The following is a 14701-nucleotide window of genomic DNA, read 5'->3' as shown; positions in this document are numbered from 1 at the left end:
TACAACTGCTGGGTGGTAAGGTGTATGCACATCTATCCTTCGTTTAAGTAACAGATACAAATAAGTTTTGAATTTTCTTGCTGCTGCTTTTTCTTTGCAGTTCGAGAAAACTTTATATTTAACTATTAGTGTGAATTTAATAGGTTAGATGGTAAAAGGCTTCCCAACTAATGGTCATAAGCAATTTGCTATCAACTGCTTTGCAATTACCCCTGAACATGGAAAATAATCACGCAGCCATTCAACCATATTGCAGCTGCTCTTCAGGAATTTCTAGGAGGAGGTATTGATGTGAAAGATAATTATCTGTCAGCTGATGGTATTAGGACTCTTCCAGAAAGAAATGTGGTCACCGAACTCCCATGGAGCAAAGGTAATATCAAAGAAAGAATGTTAGCGTCAAATCAACAACAAAGGAGGCAAACTCTAATGAGTCTGGAATCCGTGCAGAGCTCATTACCCACCCTACTGACACATTCACCCCCAAATGAAAACTCAGGGGATAAAGCAAACCTATTTTATGTAATGCTGAAGGCAAGAAAATAAGGGGAAAAAATGTACTGCTCTTAGGATTCAAACTATTTCTGCCTAATCGGCTTTCATCTGACCACAGGATGTTTTCCAAAGCATATAATTGGGAGAGAAAAAAAATCTAAGAAACAGCTAAAACTCAGGAAATTACCTTCCTGATACATGCCAAATTCAAACTATATTCTGTACCTTGGACTAGACAAAACAGGTTGGTCACGGGCCAGGTTCTGATGTGTTAAATACTACTTACTTGCTGGTAAGTAAGTGGCTGAGGAAGGCAAGTTCTGGGACATGGGCCCTACTGGGAAATCTTCTCCCAGTCTACTCCAGTATGAATGGCGTTCAGAGGATGACTTTTCTCCTGCCCATACTGTGGAAGTCCTTCCACAGCATCCTGACCCACACTGCCCTGCTGTTAAGTATTTTCAGACCCAAGAAAATTATCATTTCAGTAATGTTGCTGGGCACTGTTGACTGTTAGGTAGTCCTGCTTCCCATCAAATGTGCTTTCTAAAAGCTGATGTTAACAAATTGCCACACACATGTAGTGGCTTAAACCAACACTAACCCATCTTGCTCTTTGGTAGGTCAAAAGTGCAGCTCAGGTCTCACGGGGTATGCACTGGGCTGTGTGTCTTTCTGGAGGCTGTGGAGAGAAATCTGCATCCTTGCCTCTTCCAGCTTCTTGTGGGTGCACACTCCTCATCTGGTAGTCCTTACCTTCATTCTCAAAGCCACCAAGTCCTTTCCACACTGCCAGCTATTATTTCTCTGAATTTTTTTTGTTCTCTCTCTCATCCACTTTTTTTTTTTTTTTTTGGTACTGGGGATTTAATCTTGATGGGGGCTGGGGAGGGTGCTTTAACACGGAGCCAAACCCCCAGACCTTTTTTCTTGGAGACAGGGCCTCACTAAGTTGATAAGCCTAACCTTGAACTTACTCCTGCCTCAGTCTCCCCAGTCACTGGGATGCACCTCCACACCCAGCTTCCCTCCTCCATTTCTAAGGAGCTTGCTACTACCCTGGGCTTACTCAGATAATGCAAGGCATCCTCCCACATGTGGATCAGCGATGTCCTTCCCCTTTGCTGTAATGTGACATTCTCAGACACCATGGATACAGATGTGGATGACTCTGCAGTGCCATATTCTGCCTACCACACTTATTAAGCTGAAATCACCTCCCTCCAAATCTTTGCAGACCTAAGGACCCAAAAAAGGACACTTCTGCAATTCTCTTTCACGTCTCCCTTAAGCTCTCCTTTCCTCTCTCCCTCCTCACCCATGGGGCCCTTCAGATTCTCACTGTTTCCCATGATTCAAGTTTTGCATCTATTTTTATGAAGCCTTATCCTGGTTTCAGACTTCCACCTCTCCAGTCATTTGGAAATGCTGCCTCTCATTATCTCACGTTAGACATCTGACTGGCAGCAAGGTCTTTCTCACCACAGAGAAGGCGACCTGTGTCCAAAGGCCACTGTGATGAGGTGAGGAGATAATGCATATGAGATTCATCTATAAACTGTAATGTGCTGTACATTGGCAGCTGTTAATAAGACCAACAATCACTCCTAATAACTTGTCAAGTTGAAATACTGGCCAGGACAGAGCCTCGTCACATCTACCGAGACCTCCGGAGTATAGACAGTGGTTCAGAATCTATGAACAGAAGACTGTCAAGACAGCCTTAGAACAGATCCTCATTTGTCAGTGTGTGGCACACACCCAACAGTGGCTTTCTCTAAACAGAAAACATGGGACATTTTCTGATTTGGTCTTATGATAAGTCTTACACACTGGGTATGATGGTTCAAACAGGTACCAAAATCACCAACTTTTCTACAAAGGCATGATTAAAGACATTCCAGAATTCTTCCTGGAAGAGCCAAATACTGGCAAGTGTGTGTTGAGTGAATTAAAGACTTTGAGCTCCATTTGCAGGCCTGGAAAACAACACAGGGCGGAAGCAGAGGAAGTAGACTGTGACACACAGTAAGAAACAAGACATCCCTACAAAGTCCTCCAAATCTTGTCTAGCCATCCTTCTCCTTAGACTCATTACTCCAACAGAAACACCTGGCAGGAGTTCAGATTAGTTTCTCGTCTAGGACCTCTCATTCAGTAAGCACGTGTATGCAAAGATGTGTCCCACTGTTTAATTTCACGTTTTTGCCTTTTCTTTATTCATTTAGTAAATATTTTAAATACAACCATCTTCAAAAAAGGATACTTCCCATTTCATGGGTAAGGAAAAGTGAGACCTCATCCAGGATGTGGGATCCAGATTCCTGGGAGAGGGCTGAGCTGGGGGGGGGGGGGCAGAGTGACTGCCCCTGGAAAACCTCCTCTGTCCCCTGGAGACCTGGCTGCAGGGGCAGAAGTAGAAGGAAGTGAACACCCAGCTGCTACTGAAGGTCCGGGAGTGCAGTCCACATAGCAGCAGCACTTGGCTGGTGACCACTACTTCTGTCACCTGCTTCACTGGGGGAAAGCCTGCTGGAACAAAGGAAGGGAGATAACCCCTAAGGCAGGGGGAGGGCAGGGGCCAGGGCAGGAGCAGGCTATGGGCACTCCCTTCCTACCCATCTCTCCCTTCCACCCTGAAGGCTTGGAAGGCCTGGGCAGGAATTACTTGGTTGCAAAAATGAAAACATCAAGAGGATTGTCCCTGACAAGAGACGGTATAATAGGCACTGATGGATGCGAGGAGATGCGGGCGTTTTCAAACCACGGCTTTGAACCTCTCCTCTGCATCCTCTCTGAGCCATGATCAAAGGACCAAGATTTCAAATTGTGAAGCAATTTTTTCCAATGGCAGCATCTGGCTCCTTGGCAGGCGGCACTGGGAGCTGGCCCTGCTGTGGGCGGCTGTCCAGGCCTGCCACATGGTGAGGTTCGGCCAGGCAGGGCATGCCGCGCGGGCCTCGCAGCTGCTCCCACAGGCGCCAAAGGACAATTGCTCTGCACTGGGCAATGAGCCGCTAGGCAGAAGGGCCCTAAGAGACAGTGCCGAGCTGGGGGGTCTGGAGAAAGCTGGCAGCCCCTAAGCCCTCCCGGCCGTCTCATTTGCATGCATTTGCATCTTGGCCCAGACCCCCACTGGCATGCAGAGTCCTGGGGTGGGGGAAGTCAGGGTGGTGGTGGAACACCTCCCCAGTGAGACAGCCAGCACTTGGGGAGAGTGAAGGAGCTGCCCTCAGGGAAGTGCTCAGAGGAGCACATTCACTTTGTTCACTTCAAGCCATTGTGTCCCAGTCCAACACAACGGGACAGCAGATGCAGCTCTCTGGCCACAGCTGTTTTAAATAAGAATAATAGAAATAAACTCAGCGCTTCAAGTTACTTCCCACTAATTATGGCATATATTTACATCTACAAAATAGACGATTTTTAAAAACACCACCAAGGGCCCCTTTATTGTGCAGATTGGCACCCCTATTTGAATTTCATAAACATTTAGTACTTCAAAGAATCTTAAAAGCTTGCTCTAATTACAATATGCACTGCTTGAAAGGCTGTCTGTTTGCATTGCAAATTCCGACAAATACCAGCATTCATTTTAAAAAATTCAATTAATATCCTCCACACAACTTCAGGTAAGGCTACTGGCAACTACACCAGCGGCTGGATGAAAGAGTCAAGGTCTCAGCCCAAACTACAGAACTGCTGAGGCCAGTTCTTTCCAACAGAGACAGTTAATGAGGACTGGGCGCCCAGCTGAGCCGGCCCTGACCCTTTGTGTTCACCAGGTGTGTGAACACTGGCCTACAGACCCCCCCTTTCCTGAGAACAGGACATTTTTCTGGGTTGGAGTCTTTGTGCACAAAATGTCTTAGAACAGCAACAATCCAAAAGCAACCAATTATTTATAGTTAAGTAACAATTATATGCAGATAAGATACAAGCACCCAGTTAAATTTGCATTTCAGATAAACACCACACAATATTTTAGGTTTTTGTTTTTTGTTTTCCCTGAGGTGCCGGGGATGGAACCCATGGCCTTCCACATGCTAGGCAAGTGCTCTCCCAGTAAGCTACACCCCCTGGCCTCCAAAAAATACATGCATGTCCCAAATACTGCATGGCCATCAAAAAAGTAATCATTGTTTACCTGAAATTAAAATTTAACTGGGCAGCCTGCAATTTGTTTTGCCAAATCTGACTTTACTAAGAAGTTGTCTTTATAAAAAAGAAAAACTTACCCTCAAATTCTGACTGTTTTAAGAAACATCTTGCACCCAAGAAATTTAAATAGTGTGTGTGTGTGTGTGTGTGTGTGTGTGTGTGCGCGCGCGCACATGCGCGCGCACGCTGGGGGGGGTGAGTTGCAAAATAATAAGAGCAAAAATCCCCCCCCCCCAAGTAAAAACATACCATGTGTATGTACAATGTTCACAGACATAAATTTAAAGATCTGGAAGGACATATTCCATATCTTGGGATCTGGCTGACATGTACATGGGTGAGGATCTCTTTCTTTTTATTCTGTATTCTTTTAACTGCTTGGACTACTCATAACACACCTGTATTGCTTTTGAAATGTAAACGTAAATTAGAATGGCAGGAGGATGTACCTTGAATCTCCATCAGCACAGGGAGAGAGGACTTCCCATATGACCAAGGGTCTAGGTTCAATTTTAAACAACTAAGCATGATCCCTGATAAACCAGATAATCCATCTACTCCTTGAAAAACTGAGTCTGGAAATAAGCAGCCACCCTGACTGTGCCACATCAATTCTTTCCCTCACAGGCCTTTCTTGAGGTGGAATGCCAGCAGGTCCACAGTGAAGCTAAGAGAGCAAGTACCGGGAAGTGCCGGTGCCTCGGTGTCTGCTTTCTCCTGGACCTCAGGCTAGTAGCGGTTGGAGACAGTGGCTCAGTCTGGAATCATGGCAGGGAGCAGAGTTTAAACAGCCATATGCAGGTTGGGCCCCAGACCCAAGTGCTATTAGCAACCCCCTACCCAGGAAAGAAAGCATGGGTTGTGAGGTCAAGACAACTCTCAAATTAAGAGATTGTTTCTGGATGCCCTAAGAGTTCAACATCTAAAAGTAAAAAGCAGAGTAAGCTTTTGTACCCATTTCCCAGATTGTCCCATCCTTTGATTTCATTCATTTCTATGCAGGGGGTTCAAGAATGATATTATAAAGCAGGTGCCCCCTGGGCCCATGTTTCTCCTCATTCTCCAGCATCTACAAGGACCCCTTGTGACCTTCCAATAGAAGTCCCAGTCTCTGTACAAGAATCCCCCACCCCCACTGAAAACTCTTTCCCATGTTTTTTTCTGCTAATCAAATTCATTCAAGATTCAGTTCAAATGTCATGTCTTTGGTGAGGACTTCCAGAATGTTCTCAGGCAAAAAGGGTCTCACCTCTGTGCTTCCACAATAACTTCTGCCCACATTTCCATTGCCAGTCCTACCCCACAGTACTGTATTCACCCGCTGTGTGTGTGTGTGTGTGTGTGTGTGTGCGCGCGCGCACGTGCGTGCGCCACTGTCTGCCATCCTTCTGCAGACCCGAGGCCTGCAAGCCAGAATCTCTTACATCTATCTATCTCCTCCAGGCCGAGACAGCAGGATGAGGTTTTGCGTGAGTCTCTTGAGGTCTGCCCTTTCTTCTGTAAATGCCTCAACACATTATCAGGTGTTAGTATGAACTGGCAAAGTGGCCACACTCCCAAGGTACAACAATTCCTCTAGGCCTGTTCACTGAATGAAATAAAGTAACTTTTCAGCCATTCGATTAGAAAACAAACTTGAAAATCCTTCCATACATTATACTGCTGGACAAACAAAGGCTACAGATAGAGGCCCTGCTCCCTGGGAAGGCCTACAGAGAGATTTAGGACACAGGATTGGGGAGCAGAATGGGAGCAATGCCAGGCAGCTGCCAAAGCTAATAAGCCCCAGGCACTATTCATATTAATTAAACCAAAATGAGTGGATGTGCAAATACACTGATTCCTATTCCTGTGCGTGAAACAGGAGGGCCGCCAGACACAGTGGTGCACACCTGTAATCCCTGCAGCTCAGGAGACTGAGGCAGGAGGATCGCAAGTTCAAAACCAGCCTTAGTAACTTAGCGAAGCACTAAGCAACTCAGTGAGACCCTGTCTCTAAATATAATACTAAAAAGGGCTGGGGATGTGCTCAGTGGTTGAGAGCTCCTGAGTACAATCCACAGTACCAAAAAAAAAAAAAAGAAAAAGAAAAGGAAGAAAGAAACAGGAAGGCCAGACTATCAGGAGATGATCTGCCTGGGTGAAGGCAATCATATAGCCCTAGTCTGCCTGGAGAACACTGAACATTAGCCCCACAGATACCTCTGAATGTGGTACTGTGGCCTGGTTAATCTTTCTTCCCCTTGGGTCATTTCATCACTAACTACTATCCAGGGAACTTCAGAACTCAACACACTTTGAGATGAGACAGAAGTAGGGAGAAATGGAGAAGTTGAGATGAAAGGCCTTTTGTTACTGATAGCAGTGTAGAACATGTGGGGAGCACATGACTCCATACTGCCAGCTCCCTCTTCCATGAATAGTAACCAGGACATTCGGCTCCAAGTGACAGATTCAAGTCTACAATTCCAACCTAAATCATGCAGAATCCAATTAGAAACAGGCGGAACCTCTTATGGTGGGTCCATTCCACCAGTTCACATGTGCACCCAGTTTCTTTTCAAATACAGCCCCGCTGTTTTATTTCCAGTGGCTGTCATTCATTCTGTTGAACAAATCTGATCTCATTCCTACAAAGAGAGATGCATCTTCTAAAGGCTGCCCACTTCCCAGATATCTTCCTTCCCCTTTCCGTGTTTTGTGTAATTTTCTCACATCTGTTGTGGTTAGCATAGGTAACTTTACATTTTGTTCCTTAAAAAAATAAATAAGGTTAAGAAAGTAAATTAAGTGACTTTGAACATATCATTAATTGTTTATGATGATCATAATTCCATGAATTATAAAAAGAAAAGCATTATAAATAGTTACAGCATAACATCATACATCCTAATTTCTAAGGTATAACTAATAACAATTTGGAAGAAGAAACATATTAAATGTATATTTTAAAATGTCATAACCCGACAATGACACATATCTGTACAATTTCCATTTCATACTACCTTCTTTATTATTCCAATTAAAGTTTAAGACTAAGTCTTTACCATACCAAAGATTATTATGAATAGTTTTTAGCTGTAAGGCTTATGAATAGCAGGCTAAAAACATATAGCTTTCTTTCAACCAGTGTTCCTGAACCCTCTCCAAAGATGTTCATTTTCATCTGCATTCCTTATTTGGTTAAACCCATATATAATTTTATCTCCTTCATAAACTTCATGGGGCTGGAAATGAATTCCTTTTGACAGGTGCGAGCTGTACTAGGGTCTTCATTCTTCAGGGCACACATCTGCTGAGGCACACTCTGGCCTTGGAGCTCTGGGAATTCTCAGATCAATCCCACAACCCTTGCCCTTTCTTTATCTAAGTCAGATGCACTGTCTGCAATGTCACTGGAAACCCATGTGCATGACTCTGAATGCTGCAGGGAGGCCCAACGTCCAGATAGCCTCTGGTGCCCACACAGCATGAATTACTGTTTTTATAAGGAAGAAAGAAGTGTGGCTATCTGCTAATGACAAATGTTGGCCTCACTTGTTGAAAAAAAAAAAAAAAAACCAAAAAGCTGGCTCCACAGTCTTCTTCAATCACAATCACAATTTCAGTACTACACAGATATGCAATTTTTCTAAGATGTCTTAAATAGGGATTCAAATTTAAGCTAAGATTCAATAGTTTGTGGTCTAACCAGTTCAAATACCTCAACTGAGGTGACAAGGGCATGACGAGATGACTTCTATGCTGGCTACACAGGCAATAATTATATATATTAACCATACTCCTCTGCCCAGGGTGGGCAAGGTGTTTCAGGTGTGGAAATCATCCCACTTTTACAACTGTGGGAATGGGAACAAGCATGTCCCAGAATTGAGGGAATGTGGTATGTGTAACCTTAATAATAATGGTTATTTCCATGGAGAATAAGGAAAGAGTAGGAAGAAAATGTGACTGTGGGATGTAGAGGAATTAAAAAAATAAAGTGACAATAGAAAGTTGTTCATTTTGTTTTATTTTAAATTATGCTAGGAAGCCTGATTAAAACGACTGATCTACTCATTCCTGGCATGGGAGAGTAACTGCTGCAGTATTTTTGAAGGCAACTTGGCTACTTCCACACTTACAAATACACGTGTGCAAACACACGACACACAGAGCCACATAACCTAATAAGTTCAATTATGATACATCCAGTAAAGCAGATATGATGTAGTCCTTAAAAATGATAATTAGGGATATGGCTACACGGAAGGATGTGGACAAAGAAATCAGGGTATCTGTTTAATGTATTCCTTCACTGAAACTACACACACATGGACCATATTAGATTGTATTTAAGGTGCATTCAGGTTTGAATTAAAAATTACCTATTCCCAAGACCATATAAATGCCATTATGCTGACTTTATAATTATAATGTAAACATTATGCTTCTTCCCATCTCTGCCAAAGGCAGGTAATAGAATTTTGTTGACATCTCTAGTAAGAGTTAGTCAAACCTAAATTTCCTGGTATGGGTTGAGCATCCCTAATCTGAAAATCAGAATCTGAAATCTGAGACTTTATCCCTGCTGATACATGCTCAAAAATATTATGGAATATTTATGATTTTGGATTTCCTAATTAGGGATACTCTAAACAGCAGTTTCTGGAAACATTCCATAATTTGAAAAACTCTGAAATTTAAAACCCTTCTGGTGACTAGTGTTTTAGACAAAGGATATTCAACCTGTAGAGGAGGTTTATTCAACTGGCGTCTGGTCTCCTTCTATGAGATGGTCAGCCAGCTGCAGCCACAAGAGGTGGCACAGGAGAGGTTCAGAATAACAGACTTCACCTAGACTCACAGATCCCAGGGATGGGAGGTGCTGCATGGCTTGCAGGGCTATTCAGGCACAGGGTGGGTCAGGAGGCAGAGGACAAGGGGAGAGCTGGGGCCCAGGATGTTATTGGGGTTTCAGGAGGCAGAGCTGGGCAGAGCAGGGCGAACAGTTTAGGACTGCATAGTTGGAATGATTCTGACCGGCTCTGGGCTGTAGGGTGTTCCCTAGTTGGCTGGCACCTGGCCCTGGCATGATTAAGGTAGAGGGACATTGCCTCCTAGGGTGTCTGGGCCACACAGAGGAAGGAGGTCTGCCTTTGGACTATCTAGTCTACGTATCAAAGCCATGTTCCTGAATGAGACCTTTGCTATCTCTAAGAGCTGGCTAGGCCCAGAATCTCCCAGTCAGCAAGATTTTTATTTACTTATTTTTTTTAAGCTAACAAAACATCACAATATACCTCCCCCCCTTCTCTCACTCTCTCACACCCCCCCCCCCCACACACACATACACACCAGAGCATTCTCCTAATGACAGGACTTCAGGACAAGAAACCATTGAGCTGCTACACTTCAGTCAGCACCACTGGCTTCTATTTAAGTGAAATGATGTAAGCACAGTTTTTAATGACAGTTTTTGGTGACTCTGGCAGAGGCCACACACTTGATGCAAGAGGTGGATTTAGGAGTCCAGCTGACCTGGCATTTGTCAGCTGTGTGACTTAACCGAAGTCACTTTGCCACTATGGCTCCATTTCATCAAGTGCATGGTGGGAATGATCACGAGTACCAGACAAGGGTTAAATTAATATGGAGGAAGTGCTTATGCCTGACACAGCACCTGGCCTAAAGAAGGTTCTCAATGATAGTCAGGTTCACACAAAAGGGCGGCCCCTTCCCTCTTACTCCTGCAAAATCATCTTTCTTCTCTTTGAAATTAAATAGGGTGTGGAATTAAAAGGTCCAGGAGTAAATCTTTAAAAAGGCAAAAACAAAGAGAAAGAAAACAAATACAGTCTGAGCATCCTTAATTTGAAGTCTGAAATGTTCCAAAATCTGAAACTTAAGCATCAATATAACACTCATCAAGTATGGAACTGGAATATTTTGGATTCTCAGATTAGGGATGCTCAACTGGTAAAGTCTATGCAAATATTTCAATATTCAAAAGCTCCAAAATCTGAAACTGTTCTGGTCCCAAGCCTCTTGGATAAGGGATACTCTACTTACAAAAAGCTGCCATGAAAAGGGAAAGAATTAAATGAGAATACACAGAATGCAGAGGAAGTCTAACACTGAGGAACGAGAACACCATTATTGTCTAGGCTGAAAAGAGTTAAAACCTGTGACCACTCCCTACTGCTGACACATGCAAACCCAGATTCCTTTTCTTTCCAAAACCTACACCCATACAGGTGGGGCCCCAGCTGCAACACCGCAATGCACCTGAGACTCAGCACACATGCACCTTGTCTCTGTGCCTTTGCTCTCCAGTCCCCTCGTCTAAAAGGTCCCCTGAATTCCCTCCTACCCCAATACTTGCAGACATAATGGCTGAGGGGGTGAACCCCTGAGATCTCTCCTATGGGAATGTAAAGTGGTTAAAAACATCTGGTAGTTTCTCAAAAGTTAAATATAGAGCAAGCTACCTAGCAATTCCACCACTAGGTGTCTACTCCCTCTTCCCAAATGAAATTATAGGTCCAAAGATTTGTACACAGACTTCCTAGCAGCATCATTAATAATAGACAAAGTAGAAACAATCTGCATGCCTATTATCTAGACAAAATATGGCATATCCATACACTATTATGTAATAAAAAGGAGCTAACTACTGACTCATGGTATCTCAAAAGCCTTTTTTAGAAGTGAAAGAAGGCAGATGCAAAATGCCATACATTGAATAATTCCATTACCTGAAATGTTCAGAAAAGGCAAATCTGGACAAGTAGATTAATGCTTCCCTGGGCCTGGGGTGAAAATCAGGAGCTGACTACAAATGGGCACAGAGAGTCTTTCTCGAGTGACAGAAATATTCTAAAAGTGGATTATAGTGTGGATTATATGCGACTCTGCAAACCATTTTTTTAAAAAAAATCATTAAATTGTACACAGCACAAATGAATTTTTTTGGTATGTAAATCATACCACAATGAGGCTTTAAAAAAAAAAAAAAAAGATCTCACCAGATTCACAGACATTAAGAGGGTTACTGGGTGTCTACACCATTAAGTCCTGAGAGACTGCGAGGTGGCATGGCATAGGCAGGGGGCATCCCTGGTTGTAACACTCATCTGTTACTAGGATCTACATCATGGGGTCAGCTGGAATCTTCTACCTGGAACACTGATTGGCTTCTACTTGGCTCCCTGCATCCCTCTTACATCTAAGTATCAAATGGTCAAGAGTTGAGGTGCCCACACCTTGGGCTTAAGTGTGGGTCCCTCATGGAGCATCAGATTTTTCTTCCATAGCAAACCCCTCTCCTGGTCTAGCCCAAATGAGCCCAGGTTGGAGGTGGCAGATGCTCTGAGAACAGAGTTTCAGAAACGATCAAATGAACAAATTATGAGTCTACTTCTTAATTTTCACAACCTAGAGACTCCAGGCATTTTGAGAAAGAAGAAAAGGAAGGAAAATGGTTTTAGTATTTGTAATTTATGGAATTTACAGAAAAAAAAACAGGAAAATCTGCTAAGCAAGTTGCTAATATGCATAAAGGAAGCATTAGACTTACTTTAAGAAGTACCCATGGGAACCTACAGATGTTCAAGGACGGATGTTCTAAATGTCATTCATTCTCACTGAGCCATTAGAAGAAACCAGTGAGATGTCAAATTGCAAACCTAATTTAAATTGCCTTCGCTCCTGTATTTTAACATAGGTACAACTGAATTTCCTGATAAAGGTTAAGTACTCCCAACAATCATACCGAAGGAGTAGTTTTTTCCTATAATATTCATAGAAGTGTTCAATTTTAATCCCGTAAATCTTAATTTAATAAGTGCATATCTGATCTCAGAGTAACTGCCTCTGTATTTGCACAACTCACACTGGACACCTCACAATGAACATCTGCCATGAAGACTGCGTTACTTGGGAATTCCTAATTAAATGCATTATTAAAATCATTATTATTAAAATCACCCACTGAGTAAAACAATTTTGAAAGCAAAAACTTAAAAACTTTGTAAGCATATTCTCTATACTATACCAATTTATATTAAAATAAAATGCTAATTATAAGTAATCTTATAATCAGTAAAAACTATTATTGTTTGAAAGTACTGAACGTGGTTTTTCATTATCTTATGATGATTTTTAGTAAGTTTTTAATTAACTTGAATAAACAACCTCTTTTTATATCTTTTAAAGTTGTGCCTCTCAAATTTTTTGCTCTAAGGACCCCTCCAGTAGGATGACCAGATATACCTTGAAAAGTATTTGTTTACTGAGGATTATAAGTGCCTATATTTTCAGCATTGGACATTAAAACTGAGAAAATTTCAAAATATTTATTATGTTGCTTAAAAAGAATATGCTCAAAAATAATAAGTTCATTACATGCTAACATACATTATTTTAAGAATTTAAGCATGCCTATATTTTTCAAAAGTGGAAGGGCAGGGGCTGGGGATAGAGCTCTCCAGCACCACACACACACACACACACACACACACACACACAAAACAAACCTGGAAAGGCAGCACTGTTTTACAATTTGCATTAGGCTCTTCAAGGACTGCAGTCATTTTTCTTTAATACTATATCAAAATTCTTGAAGGTTAGATGCAGTGTGGAACGTGAAACCATTTTCTCAAATCTCTGCTACACTAAAATCCACTGACCTATCCAGCACCATATCAAACCATGTTTCTCATCAGAGAATCTTTTAAAGTATTGTGAAGCTGTCAAGTTCTCTGAAGTGAATATGAATTTCCCAAAATTCTAATTTTCCTTTGTGAGCTTGAATTTGATCTTCAGCAACAAATAATGTCGGTTGTTTTCTGTGATGTGACAGGCTCGTCACAATCACTTTTAATGTGTTAAAATGATGTAATAAAATTCATAAAGGACACTCTTGACTGGACTTGCTCTTGCTTTGAATGGTGCACACATTTTAGTTGTAGAGCTGATGCCTCCGTTTCTACTAAACTGCCAGCACTTTTACCCCATTGCTTTTTTTGGGGGGCGGGGTGGGAGGGAACTGGAGATTAAACCCAGGGGCAATTTAACACTGGAAACATCCACAGCCCTTTTTTATTTTGAGGCAGGGTCTCACTAGGGCCTTCCTGAGTTGCTGAGGCTGGGCTCCAACTTGCAATTCTTCCTGCCTCAGCCTCCCGAGTTGCTGAGATTACAAGGGTACGTCACTGTAATTGCTTTTGTACCTTTGTATCATTAGGGGTACGTCACTTTTGTACCTTTGTATCATTGCTTTTGTATCATCAGGGTGAATGTCAGCAGAGTAGAAAAGGCAAATCATGGCTTAGTATTCTAATAAAAACAATTTTGACCTTGTAGATCCATTAAAAGGATACTGAGGAACAGTGAACCTGTGAAAACTGCTATATTATCATATTACTCATTTCTAACCACCACTGCAATCACTAGAAGGCAGTCACTGATTTAGAAAAGGAAAGTAACTGCTCCTCCTTTTTCAGGTTGTCCACATGAATTACCAATTCCATAAATATTAATTATAAGGAAAAGGCCACCTCTATCCAAGTTTCAATATGGACATACAAAAACTGAAATCCAGTTGCCATGGAAGGATAGACTAAACAAACTAAATTTAATATGCAAACTTCCCCCAAAGGCTTTAAAATGTGAATTCTTCTTTAAGTCACCCATTTGTTCCACATTTTCTGGGCATTTGCTTGGTGTTAGAAATAGCGTCTAAAGTCGACAATCTCTGTGGCCAGGGTCCACAAAGGCCTACGAAGCCAGGAACCAGAGCAGGGGCATGAAAGTTGGACAGATCTGATTTCAAGTGCCAGAGTCCCCACCTACAGGAAGCCTTTCCCCTGTCATCTCTGAGCCGCCTTTCTTAATTGGACACAAGGCAAATTCCACTTAAACTGTGAGGACTAGATGAAATGCATGTAAAGCATTTAATGCAGCTCCTAGCACACAGCAGGCATTCAATAAATGGAGGCTACGCTATGAATAAGGTCCCTGGGGGGCAGTCGGAGTCCAGATGGGAGTGGGATGCACATCCAAA

General features: G+C 42.4%; 1 protein-coding gene across 12 annotated transcripts in view; it reads right to left on the bottom strand.

Annotated features, from left to right (window-relative positions):
- TEAD1 (TEA domain transcription factor 1) overlaps positions 1-14701 on the bottom strand; it is a 258092-nt gene that overhangs the window by 22333 nt on the left and 221058 nt on the right. The gene's annotated exons all lie outside the window — the stretch shown is intronic.

Source organism: Spermophilus citellus, assembly GCF_964194105.1.
Source record: "Spermophilus citellus genome assembly, chromosome: 2".
NCBI lineage: Eukaryota > Metazoa > Chordata > Mammalia > Rodentia > Sciuridae > Spermophilus > Spermophilus citellus.
The sequence above is the reverse complement of the archived record's forward strand: the minus strand, read 5'-3'. Positions and strand labels throughout refer to the sequence as shown.